General features: G+C 50.4%; 1 pseudogene; it reads left to right on the top strand.

The window, feature by feature from the left end:
* The window catches only part of LOC121845600, a 106,873-nt pseudogene that overhangs the window by 69,503 nt on the left and 19,178 nt on the right, over window positions 1–18,192 (top strand).

The raw sequence follows: 18,192 nt of genomic DNA, 5'->3' as shown, positions 1-18,192 counted from the left end.
GCTGCTGCATATCACAAAGCTGCATCCTACACCCTATATAGAGCACTGCTTTTGACCAGAGCCCATAGGGAATAGTGAGCCATTTGAAGTGTCGATGTAGACAAGGGTGCATTGCTTTTCCCCTCCATGTATGGTGACAGAGCTTTCTCCTGACTTCCTTCTCTACTGTGTTTCTCCTGACGTTCTTCTCTCTCTACTACTGTGTTTCTCCTGACTTCCTTCTCTACTGTGTTTCTCCTGACTTCCTTCTCTCTACTGTGTTTCTCCTGACGTTCTTCTCTACTGTGTTTCTCCTGACGTTCTTCTCTCTCTACTGTGTTTCTCCTGACGTTCTTCTCTCTACTGTGTTTCTCCTGACGTTCTTCTCTCTCTACTGTGTTTCTCCTGACTTCCTCCTCTCTCTGTGTTTCTCCTGACGTTCTTCTCTCTACTGTGTTTCTCCTGACGTTCTTCTCTCTCTACTGTGTTTCTCCTGACTTCCTCCTCTCTCTGTGTTTCTCCTGATGTTCTTCTCTCTCTGTTTCTCCTGACTTCCTTCTCTACTGTGTTTCTCCTGACTTCCTTCTCTACTGTGTTTCTCCTGACGTTCTTCTCTACTGTGTTTCTCCTGACGTTCTTCTCTCTCTACTGTGTTTCTCCTGACGTTCTTCTCTCTCTACTGTGTTTCTCCTGACGTTCTTCTCTCTCTACTGTGTTTCTCCTGACGTTCTTCTCTCTCTACTGTGTTTCTCCTGACGTTCTTCTCTCTCTACTGTGTTTCTCCTGACGTTCTTCTCTCTCTACTGTGTTTCTCCTGACGTTCTTCTCTCTCTACTGTGTTTCTCCTGACGTTCTTCTCTCTCTACTGTGTTTCTCCTGACGTTCTTCTCTCTCTACTGTGTTTCTCCTGACGTTCTTCTCTCTCTACTGTGTTTCTCCTGACGTTCTTCTCTCTCTACTGTGTTTCTCCTGACGTTCTTCTCTACTGTGTTTCTCCTGACGTTCTTCTCTCTCTACTGTGTTTCTCCTGACGTTCTTCTCTCTCTACTGTGTTTCTCCTGACGTTCTTCTCTACTGTGTTTCTCCTGACGTTCTTCTCTCTCTACTGTGTTTCTCCTGACGTTCTTCTCTCTCTACTGTGTTTCTCCTGACGTTCTTCTCTCTCTACTGTGTTTCTCCTGACGTTCTTCTCTCTCTACTGTGTTTCTCCTGACGTTCTTCTCTCTACTGTGTTTCTCCTGACGTTCTTCTCTCTCTACTGTGTTTCTCCTGACGTTCTTCTCTCTCTACTGTGTTTCTCCTGACTTTCTTCTCTCTCTGTGTTTCTCCTGACGTTCTTCTCTCTCTACGGTGTTTCTCCTGACGTTCTTCTCTCTCTACTGTGTTTCTCCTGACGTTCTTCTCTCTCTACTGTGTTTCTCCTGACGTTCTTCTCTACTGTGTTTCTCCTGACGTTCTTCTCTCTCTACTGTGTTTCTCCTGACGTTCTTCTCTCTCTGTGTTTCTCCTGACTTCCTCCTCTCTCTGTTTCTCCTGACGTTTTTCTCTCTCTGTTTCTCCTGACTTCCTCCTCCTCCTATCCCAGAGTCCCCAGCCCGTTTCCATCTGAGATGAAACTCTCCTTTTAATTAAGCTAGAGTTATGTGTCCGCCAGCCCTGGGAGCCGACGGCGTTGGTGAGGAGAAGTGGCTGTGGTCTCTTCTCTTCCCAGGGGGTTGGCACGGCAGTCGTGGGACTTTGTCACAGGCAGGAGGACAGCTTGAGAAAATAGGGAGATGAAATGACCTGAGAGAGATCTCGTCTGCAGTGCCTCCTCTCTAATCTTGTAGTGGTCAGATAAACAGAGGTAAGAGCCTTGAGGAGCCCCTCTCCTCTCCTCTCTCCTCTCTCCTCTCTCCTCTCCTCTCTCCTCTCCTCTCCTCTCCTCTCCTCTCCTCTCCTCTCCTCTCCTCTCCTCTCCTCTCCTCTCCTCTCCTCTCCTCTCCTCTCCTCTCCTCTCCTCTCCTCTCCTCTCCTCTCCTCTCCTCTCCTCTCCTCTCCTCTCCTCTCCTCTCCTCTCCTCATCCACCTCACTCAATTTAATTCAAGGTGCTTTATTGGCATGGGAAACGTGTTAACATTGCCAAAGCAAGTGAGGTAGATAATATACAAAAGTTAAATAAACAATAAAAATTAACAGTAAACTTTACACATACAGAAGTTTCAAAACAATTAAGACATTACAAATGTCATATTATATATATATACAGTGTTTTAACAATGTACAAATGGTTAAAGTACACAAGGGAAAATAAATAAGCATAAATATGGGTTGTATTTACAATGGTGTTTGTTCTTCACTGGTTGCCCTTTTCTCGTGGCAACAGGTCACACATATTGCTGCTGTGATGGCACACTGTGGTATTTCACCCAGTAGATATGGGAGTTTATCAAAACTGGGTTTGTTTTCGAATTCTTTGTGGATCTGTGTAATCTGAGGGAAATATGTCTCTCTAATATGGTCATACGTTGGACAGGAGGTTAGGAAGTGCAGCTCAGTTTCCACCTCATTTTGTGGGCAGTGAGCACATAGCCTGTCTTCTCTTGAGAGCCATGTCTGCCTACGGCGGCCTTTCTCAATAGCTGGCTGAGCCCCTTTCCTCTCCTCTCCTCATCCGCCTCACTCTCACGATGATTTATTCTCACCTCCTGTCATTTGTCTTGCTGATCATTGCTGAGTGTTGGCGCTGCAGGTTTGTAACTCCTGGCGAGGCCTGTTTAAATAAGACCAGAGGACTGAACCCTGATAGGTTGATACCCAGAAGATGGGTATCTATCACCTTCAGTGTCCAGAGGATGGACTGATTCAAGTTACAGACAGAGAAGAGGAAGAAGATGAGAGGGGGTTGAGTTTGAGGAGGGGGTCCCTTATGGCTCAGTTGGTAGAGAATGGCAACGACAGGGGTTGAGTTTGAGGAGGGGGTCCCTTATGGCTCAGTTGGTAGAGCATGGTGCTTGCAACGACAGGGTTGTGGGTTTAGATTCCCACCGGGGACCAGTATGAAAATGTTTGTACTCATTACTGTAAGTCTCTCTGGATAAGAACGTCTGCTAAATGACTCAAATGTACATGAATCAGAAGAGGGGGTGGAGGAGGAGCAGGGAGAGGAGGAGGAACCGAGAGAGGAGAAGGGAGGAGTTATTAGGATTTTTTAAAATTAATATTTGTTTTATTTAACCTTTATTTAACTAGGCAAGTCTGTTAATAACACACTCTTATTTACAACGGCGGCCTGGGAACAGTGTTGTTAACTGGTCTAGGAACAGTGGGGTTAACTGGTCTAGGAACAGTGGGGTTAACTGGTCTAGGAACAGTGGGTTAACTGGTCTAGGAACAGTGGGGTTAACTGGTCTAGGAACAGTGGGGTTAACTGGTCTAGGAACAGTGGGGTTAACTGGTCTAGGAACAGTGGGGTTAACTGGTCTAGGAACAGTGGGGTTAACTGGTCTAGGAACAGTGGGGTTAACTGGTCTAGCAGCCTTTCAGGTTAACTGGTCTAGCAGCCTTTCAGGTTACTGGCCCAACGCTCTAACCACTAGGCTACCTGCCTCTAACCACTAGGCTACCTGCCTCTAACCACTAGGCTACCTGCCTCTAACCACTAGGCTACCTACCAATCAGCAGGGAGGCTGGGGACCAGGTAGCATCACCAGTCAGGCTGTGATGGATGTAATTTACTACTGAGCTGTGTGTTTGCAGACAAGACTGGATCAAGAGCCTGTCAGGGCCAAATTGCTTTCTCCTGCTTGAGAGAGAGAGTAGGCTACAGTAGTGCTTTCAACAGTGGGTGGAGTCAGTCTCCATCACTGACTAGATAGATTTCTCCTGCTTGAGAGAGAGAGAGTAGGCTACAGTAATGCTTTCAACAGTGGGTGGAGTCAGTCTCCATCACTGACTAGATAGATTTCTCCTCCATCTAAAACAGAGAATGCACTTCACTTCCTATTTAACTTTTGTGATTTCATTCATTCAATACAATGCTATGCAATGACTCTCCTCCATCTCTCCTCTCCATCTCTCCTCTCCATCTCTCCATTCTCCATCTCTCCATCTTAATCTTCTCTAACTGGTCTCAACTCTGGGTTATCTCTCCCTCTCCATCTCTCCATCTCTGGTCAATGACTCTCCTTAACTGGTCTATCTCTCCTCTCCATCTCTCCTCCATCTCTCCATCTCTCCTTCCATCTGGTCTCCATCTCTCCTTCCATCTCTCCTCTCCATCTCTGGGTTAACTCTAGGATCTCTCCATCTCTCCTCTCCAACTCTCCATCTCTCCTCTCCATCTCTCCTCTCCATATCTCTCCTCTCCATCTTCCTCTCCTCTCCACTCTCTCTGGTCTCCATCTCTCCATCTCTCTCTCCATCTCTCCATCTCTCCTCTCCATCTCCTCTTCTCCCATCTCTCCTCTCCATCTCTCCTCTCCATCTCTCCATCTCTCCTCTGGTCTCCATCTCTCTCATCTCTCCTCTCCATCTCTCCATCTCTCCTCTCCAGAGCATGGAACCATCTCCAACTCTCTCTCTCTCCATCTCTCCTCTCCATCCTGGCCCATCTCTCTCCCATCTCTCCATCTCTCCATCTCTCCATCTCCATCTCTCCATCTCTCCACTCCATCTCTCCATCTCTCCATCTCTCATGATCTCATCTCTCCTCTCCATCTCTCCATCTGTCCTGGATGATCTCTCCATCCTCTCCATCTCTCCATCTCTCCTCTCCATCTCTCCATCTCTCTCTCCATCTCTCCATCTCTCCTCTCATCTCTCTCTTCTCTCCTCTCCATCTCTCCTCTCCCATCTCTCCATCTCTCATCTCTCCATCTCTCCATCTCTCTCTCCATCTCTCCATCTCTCCAGTCTCTCCATCTCTCCTCTCCATCTCTCCTCTCCATTCTCTCCCATCTCTCCTCTCCATCTCTCCATCTCTCCTCTCCATCTCTCCTCTCCATCTCTCCTCTCCATCTCTCCTCCCATCTCTCCATCTCTCCATCTCTCCATCTCTCCTCTCCATCTCTCCATCTCTCCATCTCTCCATCTCTCCATCTCTCCATCTCTCCATCTCTCCATCTCTCCTCTCCATCTCTCCATCTCTCTCCATCTCTCCTCTCCATCTCTCCATCTCTCCATCTCTCCTCTCATCTCTCCATCTCTCCTCTCCATCTCTCCATCTCTCCTCTCCATCTCTCCTCTCCATCTCTCCATCTCTCCTCTCCATCTCTCCTCTCCATCTCTCCATCTCTCCTCCATCTCTCCATCTCTCCTCCCATCTCTCCATCTCCATCCTCTCCATCTCTCTCTCCTCTCTCCTCTCCATCTCTCTCCATCTCTCCATCTCTCCATCTCTCCATCTCTCCATCTCTCCATCTCTCCTCTCCATCTCTCCTCTCCATCTCTCCTCTCCATCTCTCCTCCATCTCTCCTCTCCATCTATCTCTCATCTCTCCATCTCTCCTCTCCCATCTTCTCCATCTCTCCTCTCCATCTCTCCTCTCCATCTCTCCTCTCCATCTCTCCTCTCCATCTCCTCTCCATCTCTCCATCTCTCATCTCTCCATCTCTCTCTCCATCTCATCTCTCCTCTCCATCTCTCCATCTCTCCCATCTCTCCATCTCTCCTCTCCATCTCTCCATCTCTCCATCTCCATCTCTCCATCTCTCCCATCTCTCTCTCTCTCCATCTCTCCTCTCCATCTCTCCATCTCTCCTCTCCATCTCTCCTCTCTCATCTCTCCTCTCTCTCTCCTCTCCATCTCTCCCATCTCTCCATCTCTCCTCTCCATCTCTCCATCTCCTCTCCATCTCTCCTCCTCTCCATCTCTCCTCTCTCCATCTCTCCTCTCCATCTCTCCTCTCCATCTCTCCATCTCTCCTCTCCATCTCTCTCCATCTCTCCATCTCTCTTCTCTCCATCTCTCCATCTCTCCTCTCTCCATCTCTCCATCTCTCCATCTCTCCATCTCTCCTCTCCATCTCTCCTCTCCATCTCTCCTCCATCTCTCCATCTCTCCATCTCTCCTCCATCCTCCTCTCTCCATCTCTCCTCTCCATCTCTCCATCTCTCCTCTCCATCTCTCCTCTCCATCTCCTCCATCTCTCCATCTCTCCATCTCTCCATCTCTCCTCTCCATCTCTCCTCTCCATCTCTCCTCCCATCTCTCCTCTCCATTCTCTCCATCTCTCTCTCTCTCCATCTCTCCATCTCTCCCTCTCCATCTCTCCTCTCCATCTCTCCTCTCCATCTCTCTCTCCATCTCTCATCTCTCCATCTCTCCATCTCTCTCCTCTCCATCTCTCCATCTCTCCTCCATCTCTCCTCTCTCCTCTCCATCTCTCCATCTCTCCATCTCTCCATCTCTCCTCTCCATCTCTCCATCTCTCCTCTCCATCTCTCCTCTCTCTCATCTCTCCTCTCCTCTCTCCATCTCTCCTCTCCATCTCTCCATCTCATCTCTCTTCTCTCCATCTCTCCTCCTCTCCATCTCTCCCTCCCATCTCTCCATCTCCATCTCTCCTCTCCATCTCTCCATCTCTCTCCATCTCTCCTCTCCATCTCTCCATCTCTCCTCTCCATCTCTCCCTCTCTCTCCATCTCTCCTCTCCATCTCTCCTCTCTCCATCTCTCCATCTCTCCATCTCATCTCTCCATCTCTCCATCTCTCCCATCTCTCCATCTCTCCTCTCCATCTCTCCATCTCTCCTCTCCATCTCTCATCTCCATCTCTCCTCTCCATCTCTCCTCTCTCTCTCCATCTCTCCATCTCTCCTCTCCATCTCTCCTCTCCATCTCTCCTCTCCATCTCTCCTCTCCATCTCTCCTCTCCATCTCTCCTCTCCATCTCTCCATCTCTCCATCTCTCCTCTCCTCCTCTCCATCTCTCCTCTCCATCTCTCCATCTCTCCATCTCTCTCCATCTCTCCATCTCTCCTCTCCATCTCTCCATCTCTCCATCTCTCCATCTCTCCATCTCTCCATCTCTCCTCTCCATCTCTCCATCTCTCCATCTCTCCATCTCTCCATCTCTCTCTCCTCTCCATCTCTCCATCTCCATCTCTCCATCTCTCTCCATCTCTCCCATCTCTCCATCTCTCCATCTCTATCTCCTCTCCATCTCTCCATCCTCTCCATCTCTCCTCTCCATCTCTCCATCTCTCCTCTCCATCTCCATCTCTCCATCTCTCCTCTCCATCTCTCCTCTCCATCTCTCCATCTCTCCTCTCCATCTCTCCATCTCCATCTCTCTCTCCATCTCTCCATCTCTCCTCTCTCTCTCCATCTCTCTCCATCTCTCTCTCTCCATCTCTCCATCTCTCCTCTCCATCTCTCCTCTCCATCTCTCCTCCATCTCTCTCCATCTCTCCTCTCCATCTCTCCTCTCCATCTCTCCATCTCTCCTCTCCATCTCTCTCTCTCTCTCCTCTCCATCTCTCCATCTCTCCTCTCCATCTCTCCTCTCCATCTCTCCTCTCCATCTCTCCATCTCTCCATCTCTCCTCTCCATCTCTCCTCTCCATCTCTCTCCATCTCTCCTCTCTCCATCTCTCCATCTCTCATCTCTCCTCTCCATCTCTCCTCTCCATCTCTCCATCTCTCCTCTCCCATCTCTCCTCTCCATCTCTCTCTCCATCTCCATCTCTCTCCATCTCTCCATCCTCTCCATCTCTCCTCTCCATCTCTCCATCTCTCCTCTCCATCTCTCTCCATCTCTCCATCTCCATCTCTCATCTCTCCTCTCCATCTCTCCTCTCCATCTCTCATCTCTCATCTCTCCTCTCCATCTCCATCTCTCCTCTCCATCTCTCCTCTCCATCTCTCCATCTCTCTCCTCCTCTCCATCTCTCCTCTCCATCTCTCATCTCCATCCATCTCTCTCCATCTCTCCTCTCTCCATCTCCTCTCTCCATCTCTCCTCTCCATCTCCATCTCTCCTCTCCATCTCTCCTCTCCATCTCCATCTCTCTCTCCTCCATCTCCTCTCCATCTCTCCATCTCTCCTCTCCATCTCTCCTCTCCATCTCTCCATCTCTCCTCTCCATCTCTCTCCCATCTCTCCTCTCCATCTCCATCTCCATCCATCTCTCCTCTCCATCTCTCCTCTCCATCTCTCTCCATCTCTCCATCTCTCCTCTCCATCTCTCCATCTCTCATCTCTCCTCTCTCCTCCTCTCTCTCCATCTCTCCTCTCCATCTCCTCCCATCTCTCCATCTCTCATCTCTCATCTCTCCTCTCCATCTCTCCATCTCTCCATCTCTCCTCTCCATCTCTCCCTCCATCTCTCCTCTCCCATCTCTCTCTCTCTCTCTCATCTCTCCTCTCCATCTCCTCTCCATCTCTCCATCTCTCCATCTCTCCTTCCATCTCTTCCATCATCTCCATCTCTCCCTCCTCCATCTCCTCCTCCATCTCTCCTCTCCCATCTCTCCATCTCCATCCTCTCCATCTCTCCCTCCATCTCTCCATCTCTCCTCTCCATCTCTCCTCTCCATCTCTCTCTCCATCTCTCCATCTCTCTTCTCTCCATCTCTCTCTCTCCATCTCTCCATCTCTCATCCATCTCTCCTCTCCATCTCTCCATCTCTCCTCATCTCCATCTCTCCATCTCTCCATCTCTCTCTCCATCTCTCCTCTCCATCTCTCCTCTCCATCTCTCCTCTCCTCCATCTCTCCTCTCCATCTCTCATCTCTCCATCTCTCCATCTCTCCATCTCTCCATCTCTCCTCTCTCCATCTCTCCTCTCTCCATCTCTCCTCTCCATCTCTCCTCTCCATCTCTCTCTCCATCTCTCCTCTCCATCTCTCCTCTCCATCTCTCCCATCTCCATCTCTCTCCTCTCCATCTCTCCTCTCCATCTCTCCTCTCCATCTCTCCTCTCCATCTCTCCATCTCTCCTCTCCATCTCTCCTCTCCATCTCTCCATCTCTCTCTCCTCTCTCTCCATCTCCATCTCTCCTCTCCATCTCTCCATCTCTCCTCTCCATCTCTCTCCTCTCCTCTCCATCTCTCCATCTCCATCTCTCCATCTCTCCATCTCCTCTCATCTCTCCATCTCTCCTCTCCATCTCTCCTCTCCATCTCTCTCTCTCTCCATCTCTCTCCATCTCTCCTCCTCTCCATCTCATCTCTCCATCTCTCCATCTCTCCTCTCCATCTCTCCTCTCCATCTCTCCTCTCTCTCCATCTCTCCTCTCCATCTCTCCTCTCATCTCTCCATCTCCATCTCTCCTCTCCATCTCTCATCTCTCCATCTCTCTTCTCTCCATCTCTCCTCTCCATCTCTCCTCTCCATCTCTCCTCTCCATCTCTCCATCTCTCTTCTCTCCATCTCTCCTCTCCATCTCTCTTCTCTCCATCTCTCTCCATCTCTCCTCTCCTCTCTCATCTCTCCTCTCCATCTGCTCCCATCTCCTCTCCATCGCTCCTCTCCATCTTTCCTCTCCATCTTTATCTGAATTTATTATGGTCCCAAGACCCACAACTGTTCTGCCTGCGGCTATGGAATCCTGACCTGTTCACCGGACGTGCTACCTGTCCCAGATCTATTATTTGACCATGCTGGTCATTTATGAACATTTGAACATCTTGGCCATGTTCTGTTATAATCTCCACCCGGCACAGCCAGAAGAGGACTGGCCACCCCACATAGCCTGGTTCCTCTCTAGGTTTCTTCCTAGGTTTTGGCCTTTCTAGGGAGTTTTTCCTAGCCACCGTGCTTCTACACCTGCATTGCTTGCTGTTTGGGGTTTTAGGCTGGGTTTCTGTACAGCACTTTGAGATATCAGCTGATGTACGAAGGGCTATATAAATACATTTGATTTGATTGTCCTGAGTGATGCCAACAAGTCTTCAACATAACACAGCTTCATACATAGAGATGAATGTTTTAACAAGCTCTACCAGTTGAAAAATCCCTCCAAGGTGGACTGCCTGTCTGCCTGTCTGCCTGCCTGTCTGCCTGTCTGCCTGTCTGCCTGCCTGCCTGTCTGTCTGCCTGTCTGTCTGCCGTCTGCCTGCCTGTCTGCCGTGCTGTCTGCCTGTCTGCCTGCTGTCTGCCTGTCTGTCTGCCTGTCTGTCTGCCTGTCTGTCTGCCTGTCTGTCTGCCTGTCTGTCTGCCGTGCTGTCTGTCTGTCTGCCGTGCTGTCTGCCTGCCTGTCTGCCTGTCTGCCTGTCTGTCTGCCGTACTGTCTGTCTGCTGTGCTGTCTGTCTTTCTGTCTGCCTCCCTGTCTGCCTGTCTGTCTGCCGTGCTGCTGCTCTCTGGTACATGAACCTAATCATATCCACTTAGACATTAATTCATCTTCCTTGAGATTTTACACTTTGTTGTAATGGGGATTCTGAACGCTTATTGGCATTTTGATACTGAGATATAGTGTGGAGACCGTCTAGTGTAGAGGACTGTCTAGCGTGGAGGCCGTCTAGCATAGAGGATCGTCTAGTGTGGAGGCTGTCTAGCGTAGAGGACCGTCTAGTGTGGAAGCCGTCTAGCGTAGAGGACCGTCTAGTGTGGAGGCCGTCTAGTGTATAGGCTGTCTAGCGTAGAGGACCGTCTAGCGTAGAGGCCGTCTAGCGTAGAGGACCGTCTAGCGTGGAGGCCGTCTAGCGTGGAGGCCGTCTAGCGTGGAGGCCGTCTAGCGTGGAGGCCGTCTAGTGTGGAGGCCGTCTAGTGTGAGGCCGTCTAGTGTGGAGGCCGTCTAGTGTGGAGGCCGTCTAGTGTGGAGGCCGTCTAGTGTGGAGGCCGTCTAGTGTGGAGGACCGTCTAGCCGTCTAGTGTGGAGGCCGTCTAGTGTGGAGGCCGTCTAGCGGGAGGCCGTCTAGCGTGGAGGCCGTCTAGCGTGGAGGCCGTCTGGCGTGGAGGCCGTCTAGCGTGGAGGCCGTCTAGCGTGGAGGCCGTCTAGCGTGGAGGCCGTCTAGCGTGGAGGCCGTCTAGCGTGGAGGCCGTCTAGCGTGGAGGCCGTCTGCCTGCTAGCGTGGAGGCCGTCTAGCGTGGAGGCCGTCTAGCGTGGAGGCCGTCTAGCGTGGAGGCCGTCTAGCGTGGAGGCCGTCTAGCGTGGAGGCCGTCTAGCGTGGAGGCCGTCTAGCGTGGAGGCCGTCTAGCGTGGAGGCCGTCTAGCGTGGAGGCCGTCTAGCGTGGAGGCCGTCTAGCGTGGAGGCCGTCTAGCGTGGAGGCCGTCTAGCGTGGAGGCCGTCTGTGTCAGATGTTGGAGGCCGTCTAGCGTGGAGGCCGTCTTTGGAGGCCGTCTAGCGTGGAGGCCGTCTAGCGTGGAGGCCGTCTAGCGTGGAGGCCGTCTAGCGTGGAGGCCGTCTAGCGTGGAGGCCGTCTACGTGGAGGCCGTCTAGCGTGGAGGCCGTCTAGCGTGGAGGCCGTCTAGCGTGGAGGCCGTCTAGCGTGGAGGCCGTCTAGCGTGGAGGCCGTCTAGCGTGGAGGCCGTCTAGCGTGGAGGCCGTCTAGCGTGGAGGCCGTCTAGCGTGGAGGATCTGCGTGGAGGCCGTCTAGCGTGGAGGCCGTCTAGCGTGGAGGCCGTCTAGCGTGGAGGCCGTCTAGCGTGGAGGCCGTCTAGCGTGGAGGCCGTCTAGCGTGGGATCTGCGTGGGCCGTCTAGCGTAGAAAACCTGTCTTCCTGTTCTTCTCATTCTAGTTTGTGTCTGTTGTTGAATAGAGCTGTCTTTCCTCTAAAGTCAGGCTGTCATTGTAAATCACAGTTAGATGTGAATAGTGAAACAACATCTGTCTGTCCTCTCTTCTGTCTGTTATGTCTCGTATAGTGGATCTGTTGGGTCTGTTATGTCTCGTATAGTGGATCTGTTGGGTCTGTTATGTCTCGTATAGTGGATCTGTTGGGTCTGTTGTAGTAACATCTGTCTGTCCTCTCTTCTGTCTGTTATGTCTCGTCTCATAGTGGATCTGTTGGGTCTGTTATGTCTCTGTATCTGTTGTAGTGGATCTGGGGTCTGTTATTCTGTCTCGTATAGTGGATCTGTTGGGTCTGTTATGTCTCGTATAGTGGATCTGTTGGGTCTGTTGTAGTAACATCTGTTGGGTCTGTCCTCTCTTCTGTCTGTTATGTCTCGTATAGTGGATCTGTTGGGTCTGTTATCTTCTGTTGGGTCTGTTATGTCTCGTATAGTGGATCTGTTGGGTCTGTTATGTCTCGTATAGTGGATCTGTTGGGTCTGTTGTAGTAACATCTGTCTGTCCTCTCTTCTGTCTGTTATGTCTCGTATAGTGGATCTGTTGGGTCTGTTATGTCTCGTATAGTGGATCTGTTGGGTCTGTTATGTAGTAGTATAGTGGATCTGTTGGGTCTGTCCTCTCTCTGTCTGTTATGTCTCGTATAGTGGATCTGTTGGGTCTGTTGTAGTAACATCTGTCTGTCCTCTCTTCTGTCTGTTATGTCTCGTATAGTGGATCTGTTGGGTCTGTTATGTCTCGTATAGTGGATCTGTTGGGTCTGTTGTAGTAACATCTGTCTGTCCTCTCTTCTGTCTGTTATGTCTCGTATAGTGGATCTGTTGGGTCTGTTATGTCTCGTATAGTGGATCTGTTGGGTCTGTTGTAGTAACATCTGTCTGTCCTCTCTTCTGTCTGTTATGTCTCGTATAGTGGATCTGTTGGGTCTGTTGTAGTAACATCTGTCTGTCCTCTCTTCTGTCTGTTATGTCTCGTATAGTGGATCTGTTGGGTCTGTTATGTCTCTCGTATAGTGGATCTGTTGGGTCTGTCCTGTCATCTGTCTGTTGTCTCTGTCTGTAGTGGATCTGTTGTGGGTCTGTCCTCTTCTGTCTGTTATGTCTCTTGGGTCTGTCTGTTATGTCTCGTATAGTGGATCTGTTGGGTCTGTCCTCTCTTCTCTCTGTTATGTCTCGTATAGTGGGTCTGTCCTCTCTTCTGTCTGTTATGTCTCGTATAGTGGGTCTGTCCTCTCTTCTGTCTGTTATGTCTCGTATAGTGGGTCTGTCCTCTCTTCTCTCTGTTATGTCTCGTATAGTGGATCTGTTGGGTCTGTCCTCTCTTCTGTCTGTTGTCTCGAATAGTGGATCTGTTGGGTCTGTCCTCTCTTCTCTCTGTTATGTCTCGTTAGTGGATCTGTTGGGTCTGTCCTCTCTTCTGTCTGTTGTCTCGAATAGTGGATCTGTTGGGTCTGTCCTCTCTTCTTCTGTTGTATGTCTCGAATAGTGGATCTGTTGGGTCTGTCCTCTCTTCTGTCTGTTGTCTCGAATAGTGGATCTGTTGGGTCTGTCCTCTCTTCTGTCTGTTGTCTCGAATAGTGGATCTGTTGGGTCTGTCCTCTCTTCTCTCTGTTATGTCTCTGTGGATCTGTTGGGTCTGTCCTCTCTTCTGTCTGTTGTCTCAAATAGTGGATCTGTTGGGTCTGTCCTCTCTTCTCTCTGTTATGTCTCGTATAGTGGATCTGTTGGGTCTGTCCTCTCTTCTGTCTGTTGTCTCGTATAGTGGATCTGTTGGGTCTGTCCTCTCTTCTGTCTGTTATGTCTCGTATAGTGGATCTGTTGGGTCTGTCCTCTCTTCTCTCTGTTATGTCTCGTCTGTTGGGTCTGTCCTCTCTTCTGTCTGTTGTCTCGTATAGTGGATCTGTTGGGTCTGTCCTCTCTTCTGTCTGTTGTCTCGTATAGTGGATCTGTTGGGTCTGTCCTCTCTTCTCTGTTATGTCTCGTATAGTGGGTCTGTTGGGTCTGTCCTCTCTTCTGTCTGTTGTCTTGTATAGTGGATCTGTTGGGTCTGTCCTCTCTTCTGTCTGTTATGTCTCGTATAGTGGATCTGTTGGGTCTGTCCTCTCTTCTGTCTGTTGTCTCGAATAGTGGATCTGTTGGGTCTGTCCTCTCTTCTGTCTGTTATGTCTCGTATAGTGGATCTGTTGGGTCTGTCCTCTCTTCTCTCTGTTATGTCTTGTATAGTGGGTCTGTTGTAGTAACATCTGTCTGTCCTCTCTTCTGTTTGTTATGTCTCGTATAGTGGATCTGTTGGGCCTGCTGAAGTGGCGCTCCAACACCAGCCTCCTACAGCAGAACCTCCGACAGCTGATGAAGGTCGAGGGAGGAGAGGTCGTCAAGGTGAGAGGTCAAAGTTCATAGGTAACACAATATGACCCATTAGGAGTTTTTAATTTTTAATTTTTTAACATTTGAATTATTTAACCAGTTCGGCCCATTTGAGGTCACCTGACCAAGAAAGCAGCTTGAAACCCTGAGTTCTAGAGGAAGGGCTTGTCTTCTCCTGTATAGAGGTTCCATTTTAGTATCTCGCCCTTCATCAGTGTTGACAAGGCTCACTGTTATACCTTGACAGTCTTCCTCCCGGTAAATTCACATTCACATTTTTGGAATAAACTATACTATCAGTCTAATGACGGCTGTCTCAGGAAACATGTCCCCTTTATGGTTGTGTGGTGGTCTGGGGTTCCGCTCACCAACCAAGAATTCACAAAATTGGGACAAACATCAAATTGAGAATTTGAATCCAGAATTGTGCAACCAAAAGAAAATATCCTCCATATTGTTAGGTTCTAAATTAACAAGATGAAGAACTACCGGACAAATATGAAACGCTCAAACCAAGTTTATCCGCCCAACGGGATGCTGAACAGACAGACATGTTCTCAACAGCACCAGTATGTAGACCCCACTTAAGGTGAAGTGGCCTCCTTTTCTCTGAACATTACGTCTTTGTTGCTAGGCAGGAAGTTAATTGATCTGGGTAATAAACTGTTCCTGCTCCCTTAATGTGACCTGACCTCGACCCCCATTCCTCACTACGCCACATCTCTCCACCCTTATCAGTGACCTGACCTGACCTCGACCCCCATTCCTCACTACTCCACATCTCTCCACCCTTATCAGTGACCTGACCTCGACCCCCATTCCTCACTACTCCACATCTCTCCACCCTTATCAGTGACCTGACCTCGACCCCCATTCCTCACTACTCCACATCTCTCCACCCTTATCAGTGACCTGACTCGACCCCCATTCCTCACTACTCCACATCTCTCCACCCTTATCAGTGACCTGACCTCGACCCCATTCCTCACTACTCCACATCTCTCCACCCTTATCACCTGACCTCGACCCCATTCCTCACTACTCCACATCTCTCCACCCTTATCAGTGACCTGACCTCGACCCCCATTCCTCACTACTCCACATCTCTCCACCCTTATCAGTGACCTGACCTCGACCCCATTCCTCACTACTCCACATCTCTCCACCCTTATCAGTGACCTGACCTCGACCCCCATTCATCACTATTCCACATCTCTCCACCCTTATCAGTGACCTGACCTCGACCCCCATTCCTCACTACTCCACATCTCTCCACCCTTATCAGTGACCTGACCTCGACCCCCATTCCTCACTACTCCACATCTCTCCACCCTTATCAGTGACCTGACCTGACCTCGACCCCCATTCCTAACTACTCCACATCTCTCCACCCTTATCAGTGACCTGATCTGACCTCGACCCCCATTCCTAACTACTCCACATCTCTCCACCCTTATCAGTGACCTGACCCCCATTCCTCACTACTCCACATCTCTCCACCCTTATCACTGACCTGACCCCCCCCCATTCCTCACTACTCCACATCTCTCCACCCTTATCACTGACCTCGACCCCCATTCCTCACTACTCCACAGCTCTCCACTCTTATCAGTGACCTGACCTCGACCCCCATTCCTCACTACTCCACAGCTCTCCACTCTTATCAGTGACCTGACCTCGACCTCCTCCACATTCCTCACCCTTATCACCCTGACATTCCTCCACCCACAGCTCACCCTTATGACCTGACCTCGACCCCCATTCCTCACTACCCCACAGCTCTCCACCCTAATCAGTGACCTGACCTGACCCCCCATTCCTAACTACTCCACATCTCTCCACCCTTATCAGTGACCTGACCTTCCCCCATTCCTCACTACTCCACAGCTCTCCACCCTTATCAGTGACCTGACCTCGACCCCCATTCCTCACTACCCCACAGCTCTCCACCCTTATCAGTGACCTGACCTGACCTCCATTCCTCACTACCCCACAGCTCTCCACCCTAATCAAGTGACCTGACCTGACCTTCATTCCTCACTACCCCACAGCTCTCCACCCTAATCAAGTGACCTGACCTTCATTCCTCACTACTCCACAGCTCTCCACCCTTATCAAGTGACCTGACCTTCATTCCTCACTACCCCACAGCTCTCCACCCTAATCAAGTGACCTGACCTTCATTCCTCACTACCCCACAGCTCTCCACCCTAATCAAGTGACCTGACCTTCATTCCTCACTACTCCACATCTCTCCACCTAATCAAGTGACCTGACCTGACCTTCATTCCTCACTACCCCACAGCTCTCCACCCTAATCAAGTGACCTGACCTTCATTCCTCACTACCCCACAGCTCTCCACCCTAATCAAGTGACCTGACCTGACCTTCATTCCTCACTACCCCACAGCTCTCCACCCTTATCACTGACCTGACCTTCATTCCTCACTACCCCACAGCTCTCCACCCTAATCAAGTGACCTGACCTTCATTCCTCACTACCCCACAGCTCTCCACCCTAATCAAGTGACCTGACCTCACCTCATTCCTCACTACCCACATCTCTCCACCCTAATCAGTGACCTGACCTTCATTCCTCACTACTCCACATCTCTCCACCCTTATCAGTGACCTGACCTTCATTCCTCACTACTCCACATCTCTCCACCCTTATCACTGACCTCGACCCCCATTCCTCACTCACATCTCTCCACCCTAATCAAGTGACCTGACCTCACATTCCTTCCTCACTACTCCACATCTCTCCACCCTTATCAGTGACCTGACCTTCATTCCTCACTACTCCACATCTCTCCACCCTTATCAGTGACCTGACCTTCATTCCTCACTACTCCACATCTCTCCACCCTTATCAGTGACCTGACCTTCATTCCTCACTACTCCACATCTCTCCACCCTTATCACTGACCTCGACCTTCATTCCTCACTACTCCACATCTCTCCACCCTTATCACTGACCTCGACCCCATTCCTCACTACTCCACATCTCTCCACCCTTATCACTGACCTCGACCCCATTCCTCACTACTCCACATCTCTCCACCCTTATCACTGACCTCGACCCCCATTCCTCACTACTCCACATCTCTCCACCCTTATCAGTGACCTGACCTTCATTCCTCACTACCCACATCTCTCCACCCTTATCACTGACCTCGACCCCCATTCCTCACTACTCCACATCTCTCCACCCTTATCACTGACCTCGACCCCCATTCCTCACTATCCACATCTCTCCACCCTGATCACTGACCTCGACCTTCATTCCTCACTACCCACATCTCTCCACCCTTATCACTGACCTCGACCCCATTCCTCACTACTCCACATCTCTCCACCCTTATCACTGACCTCGACCTTCATTCCTCACTACCCACATCTCTCCACCCTTATCACTGACCTCGACCCCCATTCCTCACTACTCCACATCTCTCCACCCTTATCACTGACCTCGACCCCATTCCTCACTACTCCACATCTCTCCACCCTTATCTCTGACCTCGACCTTCATTCCTCACTACCATCTCTCCACCCTTATCACTGACCTCGACCCCCATTCCTCACTACTCCACATCTCTCCACCCTTATCACTGACCTCGACCCCATTCCTCACTACTCCACATCTCTCCACCCTTATCACTGACCTCGGGACCATTCCTCACTACTCCACATCTCTCCACCCAATCACTGACCTCGACCCCCATTCTCCACTGCTGCATCTCTCCACCCTTATCAGTGACCTGACCTCCATTCCTCACTACTTCACATCTCTCCACCCTTATCACTGACCTCGACCTCCATTCCTCACTACCTGGCTCTCCACCTAATCAGGGACCTGACCTTCATTCCTCACTACCCACATCTCTCCACCCTTATCACTGACCTCGACCCCATTCCTCACTGACTCCACATCTTCCACCCTTATCAGTGACCTGACCTCCATTCCTCACTACTCCACATCTCTCCACCCTTATCACTGACCTGACCTTCATTCCTCACTACTCCACATCTCTCCACCCTAATCACTGACCTCGACCTTCATTCCTCACTACTCCACATCTCTCCACCCCCGTCACTGACCTCCAGCACCCATTCCTCACTAC

Source organism: Oncorhynchus tshawytscha, unplaced genomic scaffold (assembly GCF_018296145.1).
Source record: "Oncorhynchus tshawytscha isolate Ot180627B unplaced genomic scaffold, Otsh_v2.0 Un_scaffold_4286_pilon_pilon, whole genome shotgun sequence".
NCBI classification, from domain to species: Eukaryota; Metazoa; Chordata; class Actinopteri; order Salmoniformes; family Salmonidae; genus Oncorhynchus; species Oncorhynchus tshawytscha.
Note: the sequence above shows the minus strand (reverse complement) of the source record. Positions and strands in the feature narration are given on the sequence as shown.